The 13,223-nt window shown below is 33.7% G+C and overlaps 1 protein-coding gene across 1 annotated transcript in view; it reads left to right on the top strand.

The window, feature by feature from the left end:
* CYLC1 (cylicin 1) overlaps positions 1 to 13,223 on the top strand; it is a 177,965-nt gene that overhangs the window by 149,350 nt on the left and 15,392 nt on the right. The window lies entirely within an intron of this gene.

The following is a 13,223-nucleotide window of genomic DNA, read 5'->3' as shown; positions in this document are numbered from 1 at the left end:
TTTAACCTCCATATTGGTTTTATAAGTGTCTTATCTACTGCCTTTATTATGTTTGTATTTACCTATGAATTTTTTTTTTTGTATTTTTCTTACTCTTCATATGACCTTTTCTTTCTAGTCAAAGATTTGCTTTAACATTTCTTGTAAAGCTGGTTTAGTGGTGATGAATTTATTTAACTTCTGTTTGTTTGAGAAACTCCTTATCTCTTCTTCTGTTCTGAATGACAGCCTGTTGGATAGAGTATTCTTGCCTGTAGGTTTTCTCCTGTCAGCACTTTGAATATATCATACCATTCTCAAGGTTTGCAGTTTCTGCTGAAAAATCAGCTGATAGATTTATGGGATTTTCCTTGTATGTAACTGTTTTTGTTTTTTTTTTTTTTCTCTCGTTCCTTTTAAAATTCTCTCTTATCCCTGCTTTTTACGATTTTAATCATTCTGTGCCTTGGTGTGGACCACTGTGGGTTGATTTTGTTGGGGGCTGTCTGTGTTTCTGGAACTGGATTTCTGTTTCCTCCCCCAGATTCAGGAATTTTTCAGCTATTAGTTCTTTAAGTACATTTGCTGCCCTTTTATCTCTCTCCTCTCCTTTTGGGATTTCTATAATGCAGATATTATTAAGCTTGATGATTTCACTGAGCTTTCTTACCCTGTGCCCATTTATTTTTTATTTTTTTCTGCTTCCTCTGGACTACTTTTTTCCCTCTAGTGTATTTTTTAATTTCAGGTATTGAGTTCTTCACCTCTGATTGGTTCCTTTTTATATTTTCTTTTTGTTTAAAGTTTCACTGAGATCCTCCACTCTTTTCTGAAATCCAGTATCTTTGGGATCATTACCTTGAATTCTCTGTCAAACTTCACTGAGATCCTCCACTCTTTTCTGAAATCCAGTGACTTTATGATCATTACCTTGAATTCTCTGTCAAGCATACTGCTTATCCCCATTTCATTTAGCTGTTTTGCTCTGATTTTGTCCTGGTGTTTCATTTGGGATATATTTTTGTTTCCTAGTTTTGTCTAACTCTCTGTGTTTGTTTCTATGTATTAGTAAAGTCAGCTGTATCTCCTGAAAGTAGTGATGTTATGAAGAAAATGTCCTGTTGTGCCCTGTAGTGCAAAGTCCCCTTTTCACCAGAACCAAGCCCTTCAGGGATGTCTCTAAAGTGTGTTGTGTGCACCCTACTGTTGTGGTTGAGCCATGTTTGCTTTTAGCTTGTAATTGGATCAGACTCTGTACCTGCCCTCAGCCCATTTGCCAGGCAGGGCTGTGATCACACTGAACTGCAGGTAGTTCTTCCTCCATTTTCCCCTGAGAGACTTTTGTTGGTACCTATATTTGGACCAGATTTTTGCCCCCAGTGTGACTGTGGGGATTGCAGTGACCTCAAACTACAGGGCTCTCTCCTTAAGCTTCCCCTGTGAGGTTTTCTTGGTGGCCTAGCAATCAGATCAGGGCTAGCAATCAGATCAGATGTTTGCCCCAGCCCATTGTGGAGGCTGCAATAGAACTAGTGTGTGTGGTTACTTTCCCCTATCCTTAAGACAAGAGTCACTTTGGAATGGTGCTGGTCACTGTTGGGGCCTCTTCCAGAATGAGACACAATAAGCACCACTTTGTAGGGCCTCCTGCCAAGTGGGATGGGTTGGATAGGGTAAGTCTCCAGGACGATGCTGGGGTAAGGGGTATGATCTTAGCAGCTAGGTGTCTTTCCCTACCAGGGCTGATTGCAGGATGAGACCTGGCTAGAGCCACTTTGTAGGGACTCTAGCTGAATTGGGGGGTTAAATGGGGAAGATCTACAGGAGAACACAGGAGTGGGGTGTGCAGTGTTAGCAAGCTTTGTGGGGAGTGTTTGCACTGGTTCCTGCAGGTGTCTGGGCATCTATGCTGGGGGTACAGGGGAAAATGGTGCCTGCCACCTCTTTTGTTCTTGGAGAAGTTTCTTAGTATTCTTGCCCCTCTAGTGCATGTTTTGAAATTAATAAATAAGTTTCCTTCCCCTATGCCTCAGGCACATTTCAAACTGCTGCTTCTATGCTGTATCTCAGTAGGGTTGTTTTTATGCTGTTTCTCTACAGGCAGTGACTCAGTTTCCTATTGTCTTCAGGCTCTCCCAGAACTGAGCCAGCTTATTTTTAACGTACCCAGGGTTAAGCCCCATTGATTGTAAAAACTTCTGACCTTAAACCCCACTGGTTTTAAAAGTCAAATGTTTTGGGAACTCATACTCCCAGTGAAGGTTTCCCATGTCTGGAGTGCCTGATGTGGGGTCTGTTCATCTCCCCTTTTTGTGCTTGTATTGTCCCTTTCATTTGTGGTTAGACTCACTGTGAGTTTTGTTCTCAACCCGGTCTCTGTCTCTCTTACCATTTTCTATGTGGCCTCCTCTCTCTGATTAACAGTGGAGAGTCTGTTCTGCCAGTCTTCAGGTCATTTTCTGGGTTGATTGCACTGATGTGACTGTTATCTAGGTGTATCAGTGGGACAAAGTTAGCTTAGGTTCCTCCTACTCTGCCATATCCCCAGGCTTCTCCTGAAAAGTTCTTTATACTCCACTTACTGAGGTAGAAAACTAATGCTATGTTTAGAGAATTTGTTTCCCATTCTTTTTTCTTTTTACTTAGATATAATTGACCTATAACATTATAATAGTTTCAGATATACAACATAATGATTCAATATTTGTATCTATTGAGAAATGATCATCACAATAAATCTAGTTAACATCCATCACCATATATAATACAAAATTTTTTCTTAAGATGAAAATTTTTAAGATCTACTCTCTTAGCATTGTCAAATATACTATACAATATAATGAACTATAGTCACCATGATGTACATTACATCCTGATGATTTAATTGTTTTATAACTTGATATTTGTAATTGTTAACTGTTTTCACCTACTTCATCCATTCCCCAGGCTCCACACATTTACAACCACCAATCTGTCCTCTGTATCCATCCTCTTGTTGTTGTTGTTGTTTTTTAATTTTCCACATATAAGTGAAATCATACAGTATTTGTCTCTCTCTGACTTACTTCACTTAGCATAATTCCTTCAAGTTTCATACACAGTACAAGATTTTCTTCTTCTTCTTTTTTTTTTTTTTAAAGATTTTATTTATTTATTTGACAGAGAGAGACATAGCAAGAGAGGGGACACAAGCAAGGGGAGTGGGAGAGGGAGAAGCAGGCTTCCCGTGGAGCAGAGAGCCCGATGCGGGGCTCAATCCCCAGACCCTGGGATCATGACCCGAGCCGAAGGCAGACGCCCAACGACTGAGCCACCCAGGCACCCCAAGATTTTCTTCTTTTTATGGCTGAATTATACTGCATTGTGTGTGTGTGTGTGTGTGTGTGTGTGAGATTTTACTTTCTTTGAATATAATCAACACACAATGTTATATCAGTTTCAGATGTACAACATAGTGATTTAACAATTTTGTACATTATGCTATGTTCACCACTAGCGTAGCTACCATCTGTTGCTATACATCACTACTACAGTATAATTGACTGTATTCCTTATGCTGTGCCTTTTATTCCTGTGACTTATTATTCCATAACTTTTGGAGTCAAATCCAAAAAAAAAAAAAACTCACCAAGACTAATGTCAAGGAGTTTATTGTCTATATTTTCTTCTAAAAGTTTTATGGTTTAGTGTCTTACATTTAAATCTTTAATCATTTTTGAGTTAATCTTTGTGTATGGTGTAAGATAGTGGTCCAGTTTCACTCTTCTGCATGTGACTGTCTAGTTTTCCCAACACCATTTATTGAAGACACTGCCATTTCCTCATTTAATATTCTTGGCTCCTTTGTCATAACTAAATTGACTGTATGTGTCTGGGTTTATTTCTGATCTCTCTATCCTGCTCCATTGATCTTCTTTGTTTTGGGGCCATAGTACCATACTATTACAATTACTATAGTTTTATAGTATAGTCTGAAATCAGGTAGCATGAGACTTGCAGCTTTATTCCTTTTTCTCAAGATTACTTTTTAACTTTTCAGGATCTTTTATAGTTTCATGCAAGTTTTAAGATTGTTCTATTTCTGTGAAAAATACCATTGGAATTTTGATAAGGATTGTGTTAAATCTGTAGATTGCTTTGGGTAGCATGGACAAATTAACAGTATTAATTCTTCCAATCCATTAGCATGGAATATCTATTTATAATTTGTCTTTTTCAATTTCTTTCATCAATGTCTTATAGTTTTCCAAATCCACGTCTTTCACCACCTTGGTTAAATTTATACCTGAATATTTTATTATTTTTGATGCAACTATAAGTGGAATTGTTTTCTTCATTTTTGTTTCTGCTAGTTCATTATTATTGTGTAGAAACACAACAAGTTTTTGTATATGGATTTTGTATCCTGCAACTTTATTGAATGCTTTTTGTTAGTTCTAGCAGATTTGGGGGGAGTTAATGTTTTTAATGTATTATATCATTTTATCTGCAAGTAGATACAGTTTTACTTCTTCTTTTCCAATTTGGGGGACTTTTTTATTTGGATGAATATTTAATTGAATTATAATTAACATACGGTGTTATATTAGTTTCAAATATACAATATAATGTTTCTGCAATTTTATACATTACTCAGTGCTCATCATGACAAGTGTACTGACCATCTGTCTCCAAATATTTTTACTATCTTGACGATATTTCCTATGGTACACTTTTATCTCTGTGATTTATTTATTTTGTAAATGGAAGTTTGTACCTCTTAATCCCCCTTCTCTTTGTCTGATTTGGATGACTTTTATTTCCTGTTCATACCTAAATGCTCTGGCTAGGACTTCCAATGCTGTGTTGAATAAAAATGATGAGAATGGTCATTCCTGTGTTATACCTAATCTTAGAGGGAAAATGTCCAGTTTTTCACCATTGGGTATGATATTAGTTGTGGGTTTTGTCTTATTGGCCTTACTTACATTGAGGTACACTCTCTATACCCAGAGTGTTGAGTTATTGTAAGTGAATGTTGAATTTTTTCACATGTGTTTTCTGCATCTATTGAGATGATTTTTATCCTCTGTTTCATTAATGTAGTGTGTAATATTGATTTGCAGGTGTTGGCCCATCCTTGCATCCCTGGAATAGATCCCCTTTGGTCACGTTGTATGATCCTTTTAATATATTGTTGATTTCAGTTTTCCTAATATTTTGTTGAGGACTTTTTATCTATATTTATCAGAGATATTGGCCCGTAATTTTCTTTTTTTTTTGGTATCTTTGTGTGGTTTTAGTATCAGGTTATGTTGGCCTTATAAAATGAGTTCAGTAATGTTACTTATTCTTCTGTATGTTTGGAAGAGTTTGAGAAAGATTGATATTAGTTCTTTAAATGTTTGGCAAAATTCTCCAGGGAAGACCTCTGATCCTGAACTTTTGTTCATTGGGAGGTTTTTGATTACTCATTCAATCTCCTCACTAGTAATGAGTCTGCTCAGATATTTTATTTCTTTCTGATTCAGTCTTATAATGTATGTTGCTAGGATTTATCAATTTCTTCTTCATAGTAGTCTCTTAAAATCCTTTGCGTTTATGTTGTAACAGTGTGCTGCCTTTTTTCACTCTGATTTTATTTATTTGACACTTTTCTATATTTTTCTTGGTGAGTCTAGTTATAGGTTTATCAATTTTGTTTATCTTTTCAAAACACTAGCTCTTAGTGTCACTGATTTTTTTCTATTATCTTTTTAGTCTCTATTTCATTTATTTCTGCTTTGATAATTGCTATTGCCTTCATTCTAGTAAATTTGGGCTTTAGTTGTTCTTTTTTAATTTCAGTTCAATTTAGTTAATGTATAGTGTATTATTAGTTTTAGGGATATAATTTAATGATTCATCAGTTGCATATAACACCCAGTGCTCATGATATCAAGTGCCCTCCTTAATGCCTATCACCCAATTACCCCATCCTCTGACCGACCTCCCCTCCAGCAACCCTCAGTTTTTTTCCTATAGTTAAGAGTCTCTTATGGCTTGCCTCACTCTCTGTTTTTATCTTCTTTTATTCTCCCTTCCCTTCCCCTATGTTCATCTGTTTTGTTTCTTAAATTCCACATATGAGTGAAATCATATGGTATTTTTCTTTCTCTGACTGACTTATTTCACTCAGCCTAATACCCTCTAGTTCCATCCACAACACTGTAAATGGCAAGATTTCATTTTTTTTGATGGCTGAGCAACCCGTTCTTTATCCATTCATCTGTTGATGGACATCTGGGGTCTTTCTATATTTTGTATATTATTTTTAATTTGTCAAGTTATATTTTAATTTCTCTATTGATTTCTTCTTTGACACATTGGTTATCTAGTAGCATGTTTTTAAATCTCCACATAATGTAAATTTTCCACTTGTTTTGTATTTTATTTATAATACGATTATGGTCAGAAAAGATGCTTAATATGATTTCAATCTTTCTAATTTTTTAAGACTGTTTTATGACTTAACATATGATTTATCCTGGAGTATTTTTCATGTGCAAATGAAAATAATATATATTTTGTTGCTTTTGTTTACAATGGTTTATATATATCTGTTAAGTTTATTTTGTATAATGTGTTGTTTAAGATTGATGTTTCCTTATTGATTTTTTTCTTATGATCAATTTTTTTCTTTGTATAATTTTTTTACTGACAAAAGTAATACAAATTTATTATAACAATTAAAATAATACAAAATATGTTAAAAAATTAATAATACCCTATGCTCACTCTTGTATGCCTAACTTCTTCACACATCCATCCCTAGCCTTGTGTTCATTTTTTCTTTTATACAATCTCCTTGTACATACAAGTACATGTAAGCAGATAGATAATTTTTTTGACTAAACTGAAATCATACATATGCAGTACTTTATAACTTACTCCTATGCTTGACAATATCCTGGTTATCCCTATAAGTCAGTTGATATATATCTAATGGTATTGCCTTTAGTTCCAACTTATTTATGAAAGCACACACATAATTTTACACTCCAAGATGCCATACATTCTGGATTTGCCTTACATCAGTTTTTTTTTTTAATTTTTTTTTGTTCTCCCACTCCCCATTTCTACCCTCATTCATTTCTACTTCTTTTCTTTTCTCCAGATAACATTTAACAACATCCTACTATGTATCATTCCTTATTTTTCTCTAAGATTCACTTTATCATATCAAACCTTGAAATACACACACACACATACACACACACGGGGGAGAGGAGTGTTGCAGAGAGCAGAAGAAAGAGTGATGTTTTGTTAGTTTTATTTAAAGGCAATAAAATAATACATACTTCTCTGCAGCTAAGTTAGCAATAGATGTTACAGCTCTTCCTCTGCCATTATAATGGATGCATAATACTTCACTGATACTTTAACTTACATTTCCCTGACTACTAGTGAATTTGAATATATTTGGAATGTACTTTGTCCACTTTTGTTTGATCATTTGAGAATCATGCCTTTGTAGCCTCTATTTTTCTCATGAGTTATTTATATCATTTGCCAGTTTATAACTTCTTTATTATAGATGTTATATTATTATAGATATTAATCTTCATTTTTCTTCTTTGTTGTATTTTCCCCAACTCTCATATATCTATTGCTTTTTGTTTGTTTGTTTTTTGCAATGCAAAAATTTATAAATCTTTATATGGCCAAATATATGTAATAATTCTTTTTTTTTTGTTCTTGGCTTTCTACATTGGTGAAAATTATCTTCTTCATAAGGTAGTTTCAACAGGGGATTAAAAAAAAGGTAATCCTATAATAAATAATAAGCTTTCATCAAGTCCCAAACTCTGAGCATTGTGATAATCAAGGTTCTTGTGTCCTAAAATGTGTTAGCAAAAATTTCCTGATCTCCCTCAAAATACCTAAATAAGTTGAAAATGGAGAGCATCATAAATGTTGTATAATGTAGTTGCTACTTCCTACAGCTTTGGACTCAGACAGCTTTGATTTTAATTCTTACTCTATCACTTAGTTGCAGGATACCTCTGCATAACTTTCTTAATCCCTTGGAATATCATTTTCCTCAAGTGTAAAAAGGGACATTAATAAGACCTTCCTTATAGGAAAATGAAGCATGTAAATTGCTTAGTAATATATCTAGGTTTGTATTATACATATTCATAGAGTCTTACTCATATGAAGATTTCTCCAATAATGATGTGTATAGATTTTTAATTTCCTTTTGGCAATATGAACACAAGGTAAAAGAAACCAATTCAGTACAAAATGTTAAGTCAAAAAATAAATCAATATGTTAAGTATCACCCTCTTATCAATAGAAACAGTCAACTGATAGCTTATTTTATTTTCCAGAAGATATTTCCATTTATGGAGCACCCAGAAATTATATGATATTATACACAATACTAGCATTTGATTAAATAGCTTATATTGTCAATTACTACAGTTAATTAGGAGTCAAATGAAGGCAAATCAAATAACCAGAAAAAACAAAGAAGGAGGCTGCAAAATTATTCATTGTTTCTATTCAATGAAAGAAGATGTTGTTTGTAAAACTGGAATCCACCTCAGAGTGCTTACTCTATACAAAATTAGCTAATACACAAATTGAAGTTAAATACATAGGAGCTATAGAACTGTGGGGATTCTATAATTTCCCCCCTAAAACACATGTTTCATGATAAAGTAAAACAAGTAAATCCTTTTCCTATTCTTGGCTTGTTTCTTCATCTCCAAAATGAGGAATTTAGCTAAATGAGCTATAAATTGAAGTTGGAGTGAATAGCACAGAGGCAAGTGTTTTGTGTTTTCTAATGGAGTCTAAGAGAGGTAGGCCATATGTCTGCCCATAGTTTGGATGGAAGAGGAATAGAATACCCCTGATGAGGTAGTATAGGTGGCTAAACTACTGGAATACAAGACAAAATAATGGCATCAAATTAAAATTATTCTCATGAAATCTTTCTCAGGAAAGGATAATGGAATTCTTAAGTACTACTATGATTTCTAGAGTTTAAAATACAATTTTAGAGTTGTATTTACAATATATACTTATGGGGGCACCTGGGTAGCACTGTTGTTTAAGCATCTGACTCTTGATTTTGGCTCAGGTCATGATCTCATGGTCATGAGATCAAGCCCAATGTCTGGCTCTACGCTTAGTGTGGAGTCAGCTTGAGATTCTCTCTCCTTATCCTTCTGCCCCTTCTGCTCATGCTCTCTCTCTATCTCTCTCTCTCTAAAATAAATAAATAAATAAATCTTTAAAAGAAACAATATATACTTATGACATAAGGGGTCATTTTTTTTTCTGTCACTATCATTACTTGATTTGATCTATTTTTTCAAAAGCCACAATTGCTGTAATTTAAAGCAGTATCACCATATTTGAAGATAAGATATTCAAGTACCAGTAAAATTGTCTAGGCAAACATAGGCACATATGAATGTGAATCTGCATTTAGTTTGGTGGCTACTTCCATATCTCTAAATAATATATTTATATGGTTACTTATCAATTTTACACGTTTTCTAATGACATTTTTCCATAATGGGTGAATATTTTGTTCATATGCACCATCTCTTCTCCTCTTTTCCTAAATATGGTTCTTTGTTTTTAGTTCCTTTATTATCTTTGTAACTTTAAATACTTTATTTGAAATTTTTTCTTAGTACTCTTATTACTCTTTTTTTTTAAAAGATTTTATTTATTTATTTGACAGAGAGAGACACAGCAAGAGAGAACACAAGCAGGGGGAGTGGGAGAGGGAGAAGCAAGCTTCCTGCCGAGCAGGGAGCTCGATGCGGGGCTCGGTCCCAGGACCCTGGGATCATGACCTGAGCTGAAGGCAGAAGCTTAATGACTGAGCCACCCAGGCACCCCCTCTTATTACTCTTTAGTTCTCCTTTCCTATTCCTTTTCTCTAGTTCTTTTATTTTATATTTTTCATTGAACTATGATTGAAATACAATATATATTAGTTTCAAATTTATCTCAGTTATTTGATAATTTTATACATTACAAAATGATCACCACTGCAAGTCTTCTTTCCATCAGTCACCATACAAAATTATTACAATGTTATTGACTATATTTGTTATGCTGTACATTACATCCCCATGACTTAATCATTTTAAAACTGGAAGTGTGTAGGTCCCTTTTACCTATGTTACCCATCCCTCTACCCCCTCCCTTCTGTCAATTATCAGTTTGCTCTCTGCAACTATAAGCCTACTTCTATTCTTGTTTTATTGGTTTGTTTTATTTTTTTAGATTCCACATATAAGTAGAAATCTTATGTCATGTGTCATTCAGTCTCTGTCTGACTTATTTCACTTAACATAATGCCTTCTAGGTCCATACATGTTGTTGAAATTAGCAAGATTTCACTCTTTCCTATGGCTGAGTAATATTCCACTGTGTTTGTGCGTGTGTGTGTGTGTGGGAGAGAGAGAGAGAGAGAGGAGATCTTCTTTATCCATTTATTATTAATGGAATCTTAGGTTGCTTCCATATCTTTGTTATTGTAAATAAAACTGAAATAAACATAGGAATATGTCTATCTTTTTGAATTAGTGTTTTACATTCTTTGGATAAATAGTGAGAAGTGGAAGTGGTGGATCACATGGTAATTCAATCTTTAATTTTTTGAAGAACCTCCATACTGTTTTCCATAGTGGCTACACTAATTTACATTTTGACCAACAGTGCACAAGAGTTCCCTTTCCTCCACATCCTCCCCAACACTTGTTACTTTTTTTTTTTTATAATAGCCATTCTGAAGGGTGTGAGTTGGTGTCTCATTATAGTTTTGATTTGCATTTCCCTGAAGATTAGTGATATTGAGCATGTTTCCATCTGCCTGTTGGCCATCTGTATGACTTCTTTGGAAGAATGCCTATTCAGGTGCTATGCCATTTTTAATGTTTTTTTTTTTTTTTATTGACTTGTACAAGTTCATTATATCTTTTGGATATCAACCCTGTATTGGATGTATCATTTGCAAGTATCTTCTCCTATTCAGTATGTTGCCTATTTCTTTTGTTGATGGTTTCATTCATTGTGCAAAATATTTTAGTTTGCTGTACTTTCACTTGTTTATTTTTGCTTTTATTGTCTTTGCCTGAGAAAATACATCCAATAAAATATTGCTAAGATCAATGTGAAAGAGCTTAGTGCCTATGTTTTCATCTAGGAGTTCTATGGTTTCAGGCCTTACATTTAAGCATTTAATCAACTTTGAGTTTATTTTTGTATTCACTGAAAGAAGGTGGTACACTTTTACAACACTATTAAAAAGTCTGGTTTTTTCCCCCACTATATGTTCTTGCCTCCTTTGTTGTAGATAAATTGATCATAGAAGAGTGGGTTTATTTCTGGGCTATCTATTCTTTTTTTTTTTTTTTTAATTTTTTTTTTTTTTAATTTATTTATTTGACAGAGAGAGAGAGAGCGAGAGAGGGAACACAAGCCGGGGGAGTGGGAGAGGGAGAAGCAGGCTTCCCGCGGAGCAGGGAGCCCGATGCGGGCCTCGATCCCAGGACCCTGGGATCATGACCTGAGCCAAAGGCAGACACTTAACGACTGAGCCACCCAGGCGCCCTCTGGGCTATCTATTCTGTTCTATTGACCTATATGTTCTTTTTTTTCGGGTACCACATAGTTTTGATTATTATAGTTTTGTAGTATGGTTTAAAATCAGGTAGCATATGATACTTCCAGATTTATTCTTTCTCAAGATTGCTATGGCTATTCAGTATCTATTGTTGTTCCCTTCAAAATTTAGGATTATTTGTTGTAGTTCTGTAAAAAATGCCATTAGTATTTTATAGGGATTGCCTTGAATCTTTAGATTGCTTTGGGTAGAATGGATATTTTAATGAAATTAATTCTTCCAGACCATGAGCACAAATTTTTGAAATTTTATATTTTTCTTTGTCCCAGGTTATTTTTTTATTTCCTCTTTAAGTTTTTCACTGACTCATTGGTTGTTTAATTGCATGTTGCTTAGTCTCCATGTATTTGTGGGGTTTTTTTCCAGTTTTCTTCTTGTAATTAATTTCTAGTTTTAAACCATTGTTGTTGGTAAAGATGCTTGATTTGATTCCAAATTTCTTAAATTTATTGAGACTTGTTCTGTGACTTAAAATGTGATTGATACTGAAGAATGTTTCATGTGCACTTGAAAATAATATGTATCTTGTTGTTTTTGGTGTAATGTTCTGTATATAAGTCTATCTGTTCTAATGTGTTGTTGAAGGCCAATTTTTTTATTGAATTTTTGTCTGGATGATTTATCCATTGATGAAAGTGGAATATTAAATTCCTTTACTATTATTGTATTGCTGTCTATTTCTTTATTTCTCTTAATATTTGCTTAAGTATTTAGATACTCCTGTATTGGGTGCAAAGATGTTTACAAATGTTAGATCTTCTTTTTGGATTGACTCCTTTGTCATTACGTAATGTCCTTCTTTGTCTTTTGTTAGTTAAGTTTTTAACTTTTTTTGTCTGACTTTAAGTATTATTACCCTAGTTTTCTTTGCATTTCTATTTTCATGGTGTATTTTTTTTATCCAATCCTTCATTTTAGTTTATTTTATTTAAGTTTGAGGTGAGTGCCTTATAGGCAGCATATAAGATTTTTTTTTTTTTTTATCCATCCAACACACCCTATGTCTTTTGATTGGAGAATTTAGTCTACTTATATCTAAAGTATTATTAATTGGTAATACTTATTGCCATTTTGTTCATTGTTTTCTAGCTGTTTTTGTAGTTCCTTTCTCTGTTCCTTTCTACTCCTCTTTCTCTCTTCTCTTGTGGTTTGATTCTTTTCTTTAGTATTATGTTTAGATTACTTTTTCATTGTCTTTTGTGTATTTAGTATAAGGTTCTTTGTTTGTTTGTTGTTGCTTGTTTTGCTGCTTTCTGTTACTGTGAGGGTCATATAAAATATCTTAGGTATACTACAGTCACTTTTAAGTTGCTATAAATTTTGTACCATTCCAAAGCTTTATATTATTACTCATCCTACCCAAAAATACTTTTGAAGACACATTTTACATCATTTTATGCATCCCTTAGCTAATTATTGTATTTTTAATTAATTTTACTACTTTTGTCTTTTACCCAAAATACTTACTTTATAAATGGTTGATCCACTAATTTATTATTTATTTATCCTTTCTGGTGAGATTTCTATTTTTATATGTTTTCTTATTATTCATTAGTGCCTGTTCTTTTT

The sequence above is a fragment of the Phoca vitulina genome, unplaced genomic scaffold, assembly GCF_004348235.1.
Source record: "Phoca vitulina isolate PV1807 unplaced genomic scaffold, GSC_HSeal_1.0 scaffold51, whole genome shotgun sequence".
Lineage (NCBI taxonomy): Eukaryota > Metazoa > Chordata > Mammalia > Carnivora > Phocidae > Phoca > Phoca vitulina.
This window is presented reverse-complemented; position numbering and strand designations above follow the sequence as displayed.